Genomic DNA, 13,572 nt, shown 5'->3' with positions numbered 1-13,572 from the left:
AGCCACCCAGGTGCCCCATAAAGACTTTATTTATTTGAGAGAGCGCATGAACAGGGGGAGGGGTAGATGGGGGAGAGTGAGAGAGAATCTCAAGCAGAATCCCCACTGAGTTTGGAGCCCAACACCAGCTCCATCTCACAACCCTGAGATCATGACCAAGATTCAACCAATAGACTCAACTGACTGAGCCACCCAGGTGCCCCCCAGGGAGATAAATTTCAAGTCCAAGTGCCTGGTTCTCCTGTTGTTGCTTTAGTCTGTAGTAAAGCACTGTAGACAGTGGCAGCCCTACCTTTTAATTTTCTGAAATACTTTCATGTGTTAGCCTGAAAACATTGCTTAAAATACATTATAGTGGAGGTTGGAGGAAACTGGACATTTGTCTAAAAATTGAAGCAAATGAGAACAATTTTTATGCTAAAACCTGGGAAATAACCATCTTGAAAAAAGTTTCACTGAGTTAAGAAGAGTGAAAAGGTTAGAGAAGAATTGCATACAAACATACCTTGCAGATATGACACAAATCGAACTTCATGAGTGAATATTCTCAAGGAATTTCTAAGGATATGTTTTTCGATGGTACTATTTTGAAGAGATGGGTTTTATGGAATTTGGTGTTGGTGGCGAGGCTTTCAATTTAGGCCAGATTCCTACCTGTGTTAATTTGAAATAGTTTTTCACGTGTTCAGGCAGTAATGTCTAATTTGTAGGTCAAAAGACTACCATTTGAGACCAGAGAAAATCATAAGTTATCTTAAGAGAGTATTGGTGAAAACCAAAATCCAGGATGAGTTATTAGCTTTGTCCCATGGTATGCATATGAGTGTAGTCGCGGAAATGGCATACAGATCTGGCAGTCTTGAGTTTTAGTGAATTTAGACCCAGTTTGTCTAAATTTTCCTTAACTCTACAGGCTAAAATATCAAGGCAGTATCCGGGGCGTCAGCAACTCTTATGTTCTAGTAAGAAGCCACAATGCCCAGGACTTCCTTGTCAGGTCATCTTTGTAACTCTCAAGAGGTTTTCCGAAGATGAATAACCCCTTAGATATCTTTGAGGGAAACCTGTTTTAAAATCCAACTTCCTCCTATTGAATACTTTTTTTTTTTTAAAGATTTAATTTATTTATTTGACAGAGATAGAGACAGCCATTGAGAGAGGGAACACAAGCAGGGGGAGTAGGAGAGGAAGAAGCAGGCTCATAGCGGAGAAGCCTGATGTGGGGCTCGATCCCATAACGCCGGGATCACGCCCTGAGCCGAAGGCAGACGCTCAACCTCTGTGCCACCCAGGCGCCCCTGAATACTTTTTTTTAAAGATTTTATTTATTTATGTGACAGAGAGACAGCCAGCGAGAGAGGGAACACAGCAGGGGAGAGGGAGAGGAAGAAGCAGGCTCCCAGCCAAGGAGCCCGATGTGGGACTCGATCCCGGAACGCCAGGATCACGCCCTGAGCCGAAGGCAGACGCTTAACGACTGCGCTACCCAGGCGCCCCTGAATATTTACTTTAGACTCCGGAAGCTTTTATCACGTTCAGCTTCCCCTACAACCAGGACAACACTGTCCCTAGATTGTCGGGGGCAGAGGCAGCTGGACACTGAGGGTCTGCTGTCAAGATACCGACATTTCTTCATCTTGTTACCAGGCTTAGCGGCAGCAGAAGATACCGGTGCAGTTCATCAGCTAGACCCACATTCAAGAGCTGGAAAAACCATTAAAGAATATTAAAGGTGGGAGGAGAGAGACAAGGCAGGAATTACAGTCAAAAGCTTAGCACGTAGTAGATGCTCTCTAAGGGTAAACCGAAGAAGAGGCTGCAGTGGTAACTTTCTTAAAATATTTTACTAATAAAAAAATAGGTTCTCCCACTGGAGTTTAATATCTCAGTGGCATAAAGAGTTGTATGTTGTGGGGTTGTTTTTCTTTTTTTGTTTTTTGTTATTTAAAGATTTACCTATTTGACAGAGGGAGAGAGTGAGACAGAGAGCACAAGCCGGGGGAGCAGCAGGCAGAGGGAGAAGCAGGCTCCCCAATGAGCAAGGAGCCTGATGCGGGACTCGATTCCAGGACCCTAGGATCATGACCTGAGCTGAAGGCAGACGCTTAACTGACTGAGTCACCCGGGTGCCCCTGTGGTTGTTTTTTTTTTTTTTTTAAGATTTTATTTATTTATTTGAGAGAGAGTGAGCACAAGCAGGGGGGAGTGGCAGAGGCAGAGGGAGAAGCAGGCTCCTGGGAGCCTGAGGCTGGGCTCGACCCCAAGACCCCAGGATCATGATCTGAGTCAAAGGCAGATGCTTGACCAACTAAGCCACCCAGTCTCCCCTATTTATAATATTCTTAGTTGATCTAACAGATAATGGTTTGTTCAAAAGAATAATAGCAAAAATGTATTCAGTGATTATAGCATATGGATAAGTGAAGGGAATGACAGCACAGTTATACAAGACAGGAGAAAGGAACTGGCCACACTCCGCATAAGGTACTTGTGCTACCAGTGAAATGATCTAGTGTTTCTTGAAAGTGGACTTATTTGTTGTAAATGTATATTGCAAATTCTAGGGCAACCACTAAAAAAAATTTCTAAGTGTTACTGAGATGTTAAGAGAGGAGAGAAAATTGAATCATAATAAAAAGTTCAATGAAAACCAGAGGAGGCAGAAAAAGAGTGGAAGACAAAATAGAAACCAAGAACAATAACAAAGAATAGAAAATGATCATAAAAATGGTAGCTATTAATCAAAATATATCAAGAATAATTTTAAATGTGAATAGTCTAAATATGCCAATTAAAAGAGAAAGTAAGTCTGGATAAAAAAATAAACAAGAGCCAACTACATGTCACCTAAAGAAGCCTACTTTGTTTTTAATTTTTTTATTTTTCAAAGATTTTAAGTAATTTCTACACCGAACATGGAGCTTGAACTCACAACTCTGAGATCAAGAGTCACACCCTCCTCTGACTGAGCCAGCCAGGCACCCCAGAAACCTACTTTAAATATAAAGACACAGGGCACCTGGGTAGCTCAGTCACTTAAGCATCTGCCTTTGGCTCCGGTTGTGATCTTAGGGTCTTGGGATCAAACCCCTCGTTGGGCTCCCGGCTTGGTGGGGAGCCTGCTTGTCCCCCTCCCTCGGCCTGCCACTCCCCCTGCTTGTGTGCTCTCTCTCTCTCAAATAAACCAATGAAATCTTAAATAAATAAATAAATAAATAAATAAATAAATAAAAGACACAGGGGTGCTTGAGTGATGGTTAAGCATCCAACTCTTGGTTTCGGCTCGGGGGGTGATCTCAGAGTTGTGAGATCGAGCCCTGCATCAGGCCCCACACTCAGCATGGAGTTCACTTGAGATTCTCTCTCCTTCCTTCCTGCCCCTCCCGATTGTGCTCTCTCTCTCTCAAATAAATAAATAAATCTTTAAATAAATAAATACAAAGACACAGATAGCTTAAAGGTAAAGACATTGAGAAAGATATACCATGCCAACACCCAGCAAAACAAAGCTGCACTATCTCAGACAAAGCACGCTTCAGAACAAGGAAAATTATCAGGGATAAAGAGGGGCATTACATAACAGCAAAAGACTCAATTTTCCAGAAGGCACCAATCCTTAATGTGTACATGCTTAACAACACAGTGTCAAAATACATGAGTCAAAAACTGACAGAACCGCAGGGAGAAATAGACAAATCCATTATTGTACTTGAGGACTTCAACATCCCCTCTGTTACAAACTGACAAAGACAGCAGGTAGAAAACCAGTAGAATCAAATATAATTGAACTAAGAGCACCATCCATAAACCAGATCTAATTGACATTTATAGAATACTTCAACAACAGCAGAATGCTTATCCTTCTCAAGCGCACATGGAACATTCACTAAGATAGACTATATCCTGGGCCATAAAACACACTTCTAGATAACACATGGATCAAAGAATAAACCTCAAGAGAATTAAAAAAAAAACATTTTGAACTAAATGGAAATGAAAACACAACTTGTCAAAATTTGAGGATGCAAAGGAAATCAGTACATGGAGAGACATTTGTCACAATGAATGCATATATTAGAAAAGAAGAAAAATCCAAAATTAATAATCTCAGTTTCCACCGTAGGAACCTAGAAAAAGAAGAGCAAGTTAAATCCAAGTAAGCAGAAGAAAAGATATAAAAATCAGAGCACAAATCGTGAAATTGAAAACAAGAAAACAATAGAGAAAATCAATGAATCCAAAAGTTGGTTATGTGAAAATATTGATAAAAGTGATAAGTATCTGTTCAGGCTAACCAAGATAAAAAGAGAGAAGACACAAATTGCTACCATCAGAAATGAGAGGGGGACATCACTTCTGATTCTGCTGACATTAAAAGGATAATAAAAGCATATTATGAACAACTCTGGCCACAAATTTGATAACTTAGAAACAATGGCCCAATTCTTTGAAAAACACAATCTAACAATACTCATAAAAGAGAAATAGACTATATGAATAGGCCTATATCTATTTTAAATTGAATCAATAATTAATAACCTTCCAAAACAGAAAGCACCAGGCACAAATGGGTTCACCGGGGGAATTCTACCAAATGTTTAAGGAAGAAATGATACGAATTCTCTATAATCTGGTCTAGAAAATAGAACCAAGGGAATGCTTCCTAACTTGTTCTATGAGGTCAGCATTACCCTGGTACTAAAACCAGACAATACATTGTAAGAAAGGAAAACCAAAGACCAATTACTCTCATGAAAAAATGCAAAAATCCTCAACCAAATATTAGCAGATCAAATCCAACAATGTATGAAAAGAAGTATATACTATGACCAACTAGGATTTATCTCAGGTATGCAAGGCTAGTTCACATTCAAAAAGTCAATTAATATACTCCATCACATCAACACTCTAAAGAATGACATGATCATATCATCAGATGCAGAAAAACCACTTGACAAAATCCAACACCAACTCATGCTAAAAACTCTCAGCAAGGGGCTCCTGGGGGATTCAGGGGGCTAAGCATCTGCCTTTGGCTCAGGTGATCCGTGGGATCAGCCCGCATCAGGTTCTCTCCCTCTCCCTCTACCTGTCTCTCCCCCTGCTTGTGTGTGTGCCCTCTCTCTCTCTCTCTCTCTCAAACAAATAAAATCTTCAAAAAAACCAAAAAACCTCTCATGACCTGAGCCGCTTAAGGGCTGAGCCACCCAGGTGGCCCCAGGCGGCCGTTTTCTTATCTTTTTTTTTTGTTGTTGTTGTTGTTATTTTCAAATTATCCTTTGCTACAATTCAGGCTTTTCTATGATCTCAGACAATCACCCCTTGATCTTATTGAGCCACAAATTAGCCGGCACTGACTGAGCCAATGGAAAGTCTTTCGAATTACCACATGAAAGAATCCAGCCTGAGGTTAGTCATCCCCCCCACTAGTGACAATTTCCGTACAATGTCTTCATAATAGGACCACAATAAGGAAGATCAAAATCTGAGGTGTTAGAAATGTCTCAATAGAAAACTTTGACTAATGCATTTGGTAGTTAAAGAATTTTGAATGTGTGTGATCCCCGAGGCATAATTAATTCTCACCTAACATTTCCACCTTTGTGCGGTGGGTGGAACTTTGTTGGAAATTGTTTTTGTAGTCTGTTTCCTGTAGTCTTCAAGGTACTTTTCGCTGTCTTAAGAATTAAATTGACGTGAGATTAACAGGAGAATCGAAATTCCATATAGAGGGAGAACCCACATAAGCATGAGAGATTCCCAAGACAGGCAAAATGAGGTATAAATATCTTTCTGGACTAAGGAGGAGGAGTTAGGAGTCCGGGGGCGCTTCAACGGGAAGCAGGACAATTCACAGGAAGAATAGAAGAGTAAATGTTTGGTAAACAAATCTTTATGGATCATAGAGAAACAACAGGACAAAGAGAATTGTAACGGATTTGCTAACTTCCTCCCTATTGCCCCTAGTTCAGATTATAATGTAGTTGTCTATGGTGATCGCTCCCTTCCTGGATCTGGTCCTCTATCTAAATTCTTTTAGGCATTTAGTGGGAAGGTCTTTTTTCCCCAGCCCCAAATTCCATATATTCTGTTCTATGTTTTTTTCCTAAAGTTTTTAAATTTTACATTTAAGTCCATGATGCATTTTGAGTTGATTGTTGCATAATATATGAGGTCTAGTTCAAGGTCAGTTTTTTTGCCTATGGATGTCCAATTGCTGCAGCATCATTTGTTTAAAAGTCTATCTTTCTGGGACACCTGGGTGGCTCAGTCGGTTAAGCAGCTGCCTTCAGCTCGGGGTCCTGGAATGGAGTCCCGTGTCAGGCTCCTTGCTCATCCGGGAGCCTGCTTCTCCCCCTGCTTGTGCTGGCTTTCTCTCTCTTTGACAATTAAATGGATAAAATCTTAAAAAAAAAAAAAAAAAAAAAGGTCTGTCTATCCTCTATTGAATTGCTTTTGCAGCTATGACAAAAATCATTTGAGCATATTTGTGTGGGACTGTGTTTGGGCTCTCAGTTCTGTTCTATTGATCTCTGTTTCTTTCCTCCTGCCAATGCCACACTTTCTAAATTTCATTCAGTTTATTCATAATAAAACTTAACATCTGGTAGAATAATTCCACCCCTTTTCATTTTTTTCCCCAAATTCTTTCAGCTCTGGGGTGCCTGGCTTGCTTAGTTGGTAGAACTGCGACTCTTGAAATCAGGGTCATGAGTTCAAGCCACACATTGGGTGTGGAGCCTACTTAAGAAAAAAAGTTCTTTTAGCTCTTCTAGGTCAATTGCTTTTCCATATAAATTTTAGAATGTGCTAGCCTGTGTCTGCAACAAACATTGCTGGGATTTTTATAGGACTTCCACTAAATATACAGATCAATTTAGGGGAATTTGGGGGTTACTGTTTTACTTTCATGAGTCATTCATTCATTCATTCCCTGACCATTGTGGAAACTATGTGTTTGATAGTCTGGATTTTCTGTTATTTTCCCCTAAACATGTTATGGGTTGTCTTAGCAAGCAGTTACATTATGGACAGATTTTATCCTTTCTAGCACATGTCTGTTTCAGTTTTCCTTTTGTTTCTAGGGAGACTCTCTTGGTCCATGTATGTACTCTTTCATCCTAAAATGCGACCTTTCTGTGGTTTCACATCTTTTCACCTTCCAGTTGTTGCTCTGCCCCTGCACTCTTTGGATTTTAACCCCACATATGTACAATTTTAGAGTCTTTCAAGAATTTGAGAGAAGTTTATATGCACATTTGAGAACTCCCCGTGGAACCTCCCTTTCCTGGTGTATTCTCTACATTCATAGGCAATCTAGCACCGCTGAACGCTGTCCTCTGCCTGCAAAGGCCATAGAGACTGCAGCTTCTGCTCACTTTCTGGGGCCACATGCCATGCAGCCTGGGGGTTATTTCAGGGCAACGAATCTGCTAGATGTGGGAGTGACCTATAATGTTTCCCTTCTTCCAATGGCCTGATCCCCTTCAATTTCTACCCTTTAGGTCACTCTCCAATGCCTGCAAACAGTTTTTCATTCTTGCCAGAATTTATCATTTTTTGGCACACAGGTTAGTTGGATATAACCTAGTCCACCATTATCCCCTTCGTTCTTTTATTCCTTGTTAATTTTAAATCATCAGACTTTTTAAGAAGTTGTCCTGTGGGAGGTATATTTTTATACATTTACCTAAAAATTTTTTTTTCTAATCACAGTTGTTCTGCTGAAAAATATTTTAAATCTCCAGTGGATAATCCTCCTTTCCTTCCCAAATTAAATTGAACAGACCACTTCAAAGGAAGAAAGGATCAAATGCTTTTTTTTTTTTTTTAAAGATTTTATTTATTTATTTGACAAAGGGAGAGCACAAGTAGGCAGAACAGTAGGCAGAGGGAGAGGGAAAAGCAGGCTCCCCGCTGAGCAGGGAGCCCCACATGAGGCTTGATCCCAGGACCCTGTGATCACAACCTGAATCAAAGGCAGACACTTAACCAACTGAGCCACCCAGGTGTCCTAAGGATCAAATGCTTTATACTTTGATTGCTTAGACTTGAGAAATGTGAGCTTTCCCTCTGATGGTCAAACTCTTTTGGCGGCTTGTAATGGATGTAAGCACAATAGCAGTATTTTTTACCTTTCTATTTCTAATAATTATTGCAGAATATCTAGATGGACAGGCTGGCAGAGAATCAGAAACACTGCATTATTACTCCAGTTCTTTTTCCTCCCTAAGATGCATTTTATTATTTTTAACATTAATTTATTATTGTTAAAGATTTTATTTATTTATTTGAAAGAGAGAGAGAGCACAGAGGGAGAGGGAGAAGCAGACTCCCCATGGAGAAGGGAGCCCGATGATGCAGGGCTCAATCCCAGGACCCTGAGATCATGACCTGAGCCGAAGGCAGACGCTCAACCAACTGAGCCACCCAGGTGCCCCTTAATTTGTTTTTTTTAAGTAGGCTCCATGCCCAGCATGGAGCCCAAGGTGGGGCTTGAATTCATGACCCTGAGATCCAGACCTGAGCTGAGATGAGGAGTCAGACACTTAACCAACTGAGCCACCCAGGTGCCCCCTAAGAGGCATTTTAAAATAAAGCAAAGAAATGAAGAAAAATCCCTCATTGCTCTAGTTCTTATCTAAACTGTCCTAAATCTGCACTTGTAGAGTCTTTCAACCCTCTGTCTTGTTTTTATGGTGTTTCTTTCTTGTATCATTGGACTTTATGTGCTGTTGAGGCAGACGTTTCTAAGCAGAGGTATAAGATGATTAGTTCCTTCCGCAGCACAGTATGTCACAGAAGTGACGATATTTTAGAAGAGTTTCAGGAATAACTAGTAATTTTCAAAGTTCTAAGTCAGGCATTGAAAGGAACATATTCTTTTTTTTTCCTCCAAACTTCCCAGTGTCCTTATTTCTCGGAGCTAATTGCTCTGTGCAAGCACTTAGGAAATCTACACAAAGAATACACATGTCTATGGCAGTCCTGTCGGCCTGGATGCAGTTTCTTAAGGGACCTCTGCATACCTGAGCATTGTCTCCCCCTTTGAGCTCAAAGTCGGTGCTCAGGGAAACATGCAGAGAAGGACAGCCCCAGCCCCTCCCAAAAGGGGACATGTGGTGGAGGAGTGGCAGGCCCTGAAGAAGTCCGAAAGCAGACGCGCACGGCAGAGCTGTGCAGGATATGGTATGATTGTTGTTGTTGTTTTAAGATTTAATTTATGTATTTGACACAGAGAGAGACAGCCAGAGAGAGAGGGAACACAAGCAGGGGGAGTGGGAGAGGAAGAAGCAGGCTTCCAGCGGAGGAGCCTGATGTGGGGCTCGATCCCAGGGACCTGGGATCACACCCTGAGCCGAAGGCAGACGCTTAACGACTGAGCCACCCAGGCGCCCCAAGATACGGTATGATTGTTGAATCTGATCCAAGTCGTCTTGGATTTGGATCAAAATCAGAAGAAGAAGTGCTTTCACAGAAGAGCGTACCCGAGTGCTAGCAGTTTCTGGGTCAAGCCCGGCAGCGAACACAGGTGCTTCTTGAGCTGTAGGCAGGTCTGCCGCAGGGCCGGTCCGAAAGACTACTTCGGATGCCAGATCGTGGATGACCAAGTTCACTGCCACAACTGCTCCAAGCCAAAGTGCCCTTTGGCGGCCACCTGGAATCAGGTAACCGCTTACCCGTCTCGAAGCTCACTTCCCAATTCCATTTCCCCACAGGAACCTGCTTCTTGAGAACTTCATTTAAGGAGCTCACCAGGAGGGACGCCCGAGTGGCTCAGTCGGTGAAGCGTCTGCCTTTGGCTCAGGTCATGATCCCAGAGTCCCGCCATCGAGTCCTGCGTTGGGCTCCCTGCTCAGCAGAGAGCCTGCTTCTCCCTCTGCCTGTCGCTCCCCCTGCTTGCATTCTCTTTGACAAATAAATAAATAAAATCTTTAAAAAGGCGGGGAGCTCACCAGGACATTCCCAGGTCTGGAGCCAGGCCTTGATCTATTCTCTTTCCGACAAGAATGTTGCTTGTGTCTCACTTTAGGGTTAAGCAGATTGAAACCCCCTCTTGCTGACCCTGAAATCAGCAGTCCTCAGCAGGGCAAGTGTTATTTTGTAATGCTGGCCATTTACCTTGTAAACCTGCTGAAGTCCCATCATCCTGGGGAATATTCCAGGCTTTCTTTTTGCGAGCTTGGTGTCTGCAGCCCACATCCTGTAGATGGGTTAATTTGGTTATTTATAGCATGTAAGCAAGGGACAGCCACACTTGGTTGGCTCTTGAAGTGAGAAGGTTTTACATAGTGAAGCACCTAAATTGGCCCAGAATCCAAAGGATTTCCTTGTGTGATAGCATCAGGGGCAGAACTGGAAGGGACGGCATCCAACCTGGTTGTGTGTTCTGCTTCCTTCCAGGTGGAAGAACTAGTGCAAGAGGAATCATTTGCATATTATGACCACGTTCTCCTCCAGTCCTCCTTGGACCCGATGGGAGTGTAGCGACTTGCTCCCGTCCAGGCGGCCAGCATGATGGAAGAGCCAAGCTCACCCTGGGAAAGGGTGTCCGCCACGGTTATGCCTTCTGTATTCTGTGCCGACCCACCTCCCTTCCAGTCCCTCCAGACAAGATGACCGTAGTATGCCAGGATGTGTGAACTTGACAAACCAGAAAAAGAAAGTCTCTTCATTTTAGTGCTTATTTCAACAGATGTTTAGGCTCTGGGCACCGTTCTAGGTTCTGGGAATAAACTGTCAAACAAAAGACACAAAAACCTCCGACTGCATGGAACGTGCCTCTACTGGTGGGGATGCAGGTGGTAAGCCAAGTAAATAAGGGTACGATGAGGTGCTAAGAGCTAGAGGGAAACAAATGGAGCAGGGACATGGTGTAAAATGTTTCCAGGAGAAGGGTAAGAGATGAAATTTTAGTGAGGGTGGGCAATTAAGAGCCCCTGGTGAATTTGTTTTGAGTGTAGGCCAGAAGAAAGTGAGAGAACAAGCCTTTACAGATATCTGGGCCGGGGGTGGGGGTGGCGTAGGGCTTTCCAGGCAGAGGGAAGAGCTAGGTAATTTCTACCCCTGAGCATAGCATGGAGATCATGGGTAACAAACGAAGAACCCTATAAGCCACCTCGATGTTGCTTCCATGGCACAAATCTTTGCTCAGTCAATGAGCCCTTTAGCACAGTCCCCAGATCTAGGCTCAGAAGCCTCCCCAACACAGCATGTATGAATTCGCCACTGCTGCCGTAGCAAATGACCACAAACTTTGTCACTTAACACAAATTTCTCATCTCCCGGTTCTGTAGGCCAGCAGTCTAGATAATAAGTAGCTTTGCTGGATCCTGTTTACAGTGTGACAGAGGTAAAGTCCTGGTGTGAGCAGGGCTGTCTTTCTTTCTGGAGACTTGGGGGATGAATTCACTGCTAAGGTCATGCAGGTTTTTAGCTAAATTCGTTTCTTGTAGTTTGGGGATTGAGGACCTCCTTTCCTGTTGTCTGTCAGCTGGAGGCAGTTTTTGCTTTTAGAAACCTTCTTCTCATGCTTTTTTTTGTTTTTTAAGATTTTTATTTATTTATTTGACAGAGATAGAGATAGCCAGCGAGAGAGGGAACACAAGCAGGGGGAGTGGGAGAGGAAGAAGCAGGCTCATAGTGGAGGAGCCTGATGTGGGGCTCGATCCCAGAACGCCGGGATCACGCCCAGAGCCGAAGGCAGACGCTTAACCGCTGTGCCACCCAGGCGCCCCTCTTCTCATGCTTTTTGTGCGGCCTTCCTTCCACAACAGCTGGTGGCGTCCCTCTCACAATCTGAATCTCCCCCACTGTTCCTTTTGCCACAAGTCTGTTGCCTGTAGTCAGGTGAAGTTCTCTGCTTTCTATTATAATTCTTTTTTTTTTTTTAAAGATTTTTATTTATTTGAGAGAGAGAGAGTGAAAGAGAAACAGAGAGCATAAGAAGGGGGAGGGTCAGAGGGAGAAGCAGACTCCTCTCTGAGCGGGGAGCCCGATGCAGGACTCAATCCTGAGACTCTGGGATCATGACCTGAGCTGAAGGCAGTCACTTAACCGACTGAGCCACCCAGGCACCCCAAACTCTCTGCTTTTAAGATCCTTGTGTGATTAGATTGGCCCCACCCAGCTAACCCAGGATAATCTCCCTATGTTAAGGTCCATAACCTTAATTATATCTGCCAAGTCCTTTTTTTTTTTTTTTTAAGATTTTATCTATTTATTTGAGAGAGAGCACGAGCTGGAGTGGAGGGGCAAGGGGCAGTGGGAGAGGGACAGGCAATCTCAAGCAGACTCCCTGCTGAGCACAGAGGCCAATACAGGGCTCCATCCCAGGACCCCAAGATCACGACCTGAGCTGAAGTCAGACCCTTAACCAACTGAGCCACCCAGACGCCCCTGCCAAGTCCTTTTTTGGTATATAACGTAACATATTCACAGGATACAGGGATTTGGGCATGGACATCTCTGGTCAACTATTCCATCTACCCCAAGACACTCCAGAGAGTGGCACTAGCAGGCATAGGAAGAGGGGATGAAACTTGTTTGCCTTCCCTGATCCAGATAATGACAGGGAATTCAGGCCTTTCACATCCATACAGCTAGACTTTGGCTCAGCCCATTGCACCTTGTGTGTTAGCTTTCTTTCCTCTTTTTTAAAGATCTTATTTATTTATTTATTTATTTATTTATTTATTTATTTATATGACAGAGAGAGACAGCCAGTGAGAGAGGGAACACAAGCAGGGCGAGTGGGAGAGGAGGAAGCAGGCTTCCAACGAATCAGGGAGCCCGATGCGGGGCTGGATCCCAAGACCCTGGGATCACGCCCTGAGCTGAAGGCAGATGCTTAACGACTGAGCCATGCAGGCGCCCGTGTGTGTTAGTTTTCTATTGCCATGTTAACAAGTTTCTATTTCCATGTTAGCAAATTACCAGAAACGTAGCTGCTTAAACCAACTGAAATTTATTATATCATAGTTTCTTTGTGTCAGGAGTATGGGCATAGCTTTGCTAGGTCCCCTATTCAGGGTCTCACAGCCTGTCATCAAGGTGTCAGTCAGGCCATGTTTTTATCTGGAGTCTTGACTAAGGAAGCATCTACTCCCAAACTCATTTGAGTTGTTGGCAGAATTCATTTCCTTGTGGTTTTAGGACTAACGTCCCTATTTGTTAGCTGCCTATCTGCCAAAGGCCACTCTCAGCTTCTAGAAGCTGCCTGAAATTCCTTGCTGTGGGGCCCTCACCATAGGCAATCTCACATCATTGTAGCTTACTTTCTCAGAGCCAGCGAGGGAAGTTTCTCTCTCCAGTCCGCTAACATATGTAGTCTTTTTTTTTTTTTAAAGATTTTATTTATTTATTTGACAGAGATAGAGACAGCCAGCGAGAGAGGGAACACAGGCAGGGGGAGTGGGAGAGGAAGAAGCAGGCTCCCAGTGGAGGAGCCTGATGTGGGGCTCGATCCCAGAACTCCGGGATCACGCCCTGAGCCGAAGGCAGACGCTTAATGACTGAGCCACCCAGGCGCCCCGACACTAAATAAAATTTTTGTACCCAAAGTGTGTGAGG

At 43.3% G+C, this 13,572-nt stretch overlaps 1 protein-coding gene across 3 annotated transcripts in view; it reads left to right on the top strand.

The window, feature by feature from the left end:
- LOC125281827 (NF-kappa-B-activating protein-like) overlaps positions 1–13,572 on the top strand; it is a 215,375-nt gene that overhangs the window by 53,199 nt on the left and 148,604 nt on the right. For 2 of the 3 annotated variants that reach the window (XR_008957911.1, XR_008957912.1), the window contains one exon: positions 10,405–10,805. The exons of the other annotated variant lie outside the window; for it this stretch is intronic. The gene's annotated coding sequence lies outside the window, so the exon portion shown is untranslated. The remainder of the gene's footprint in view (positions 1–10,404; positions 10,806–13,572) is intronic. 3 annotated transcript variants of the gene reach the window in all.

The sequence above is a fragment of the Ursus arctos genome, unplaced genomic scaffold (genome assembly GCF_023065955.2).
Source record: "Ursus arctos isolate Adak ecotype North America unplaced genomic scaffold, UrsArc2.0 scaffold_61, whole genome shotgun sequence".
In the NCBI taxonomy this organism is placed as follows: Eukaryota; Metazoa; Chordata; class Mammalia; order Carnivora; family Ursidae; genus Ursus; species Ursus arctos.
The sequence above is the reverse complement of the archived record's forward strand: the minus strand, read 5'-3'. Positions and strand labels throughout refer to the sequence as shown.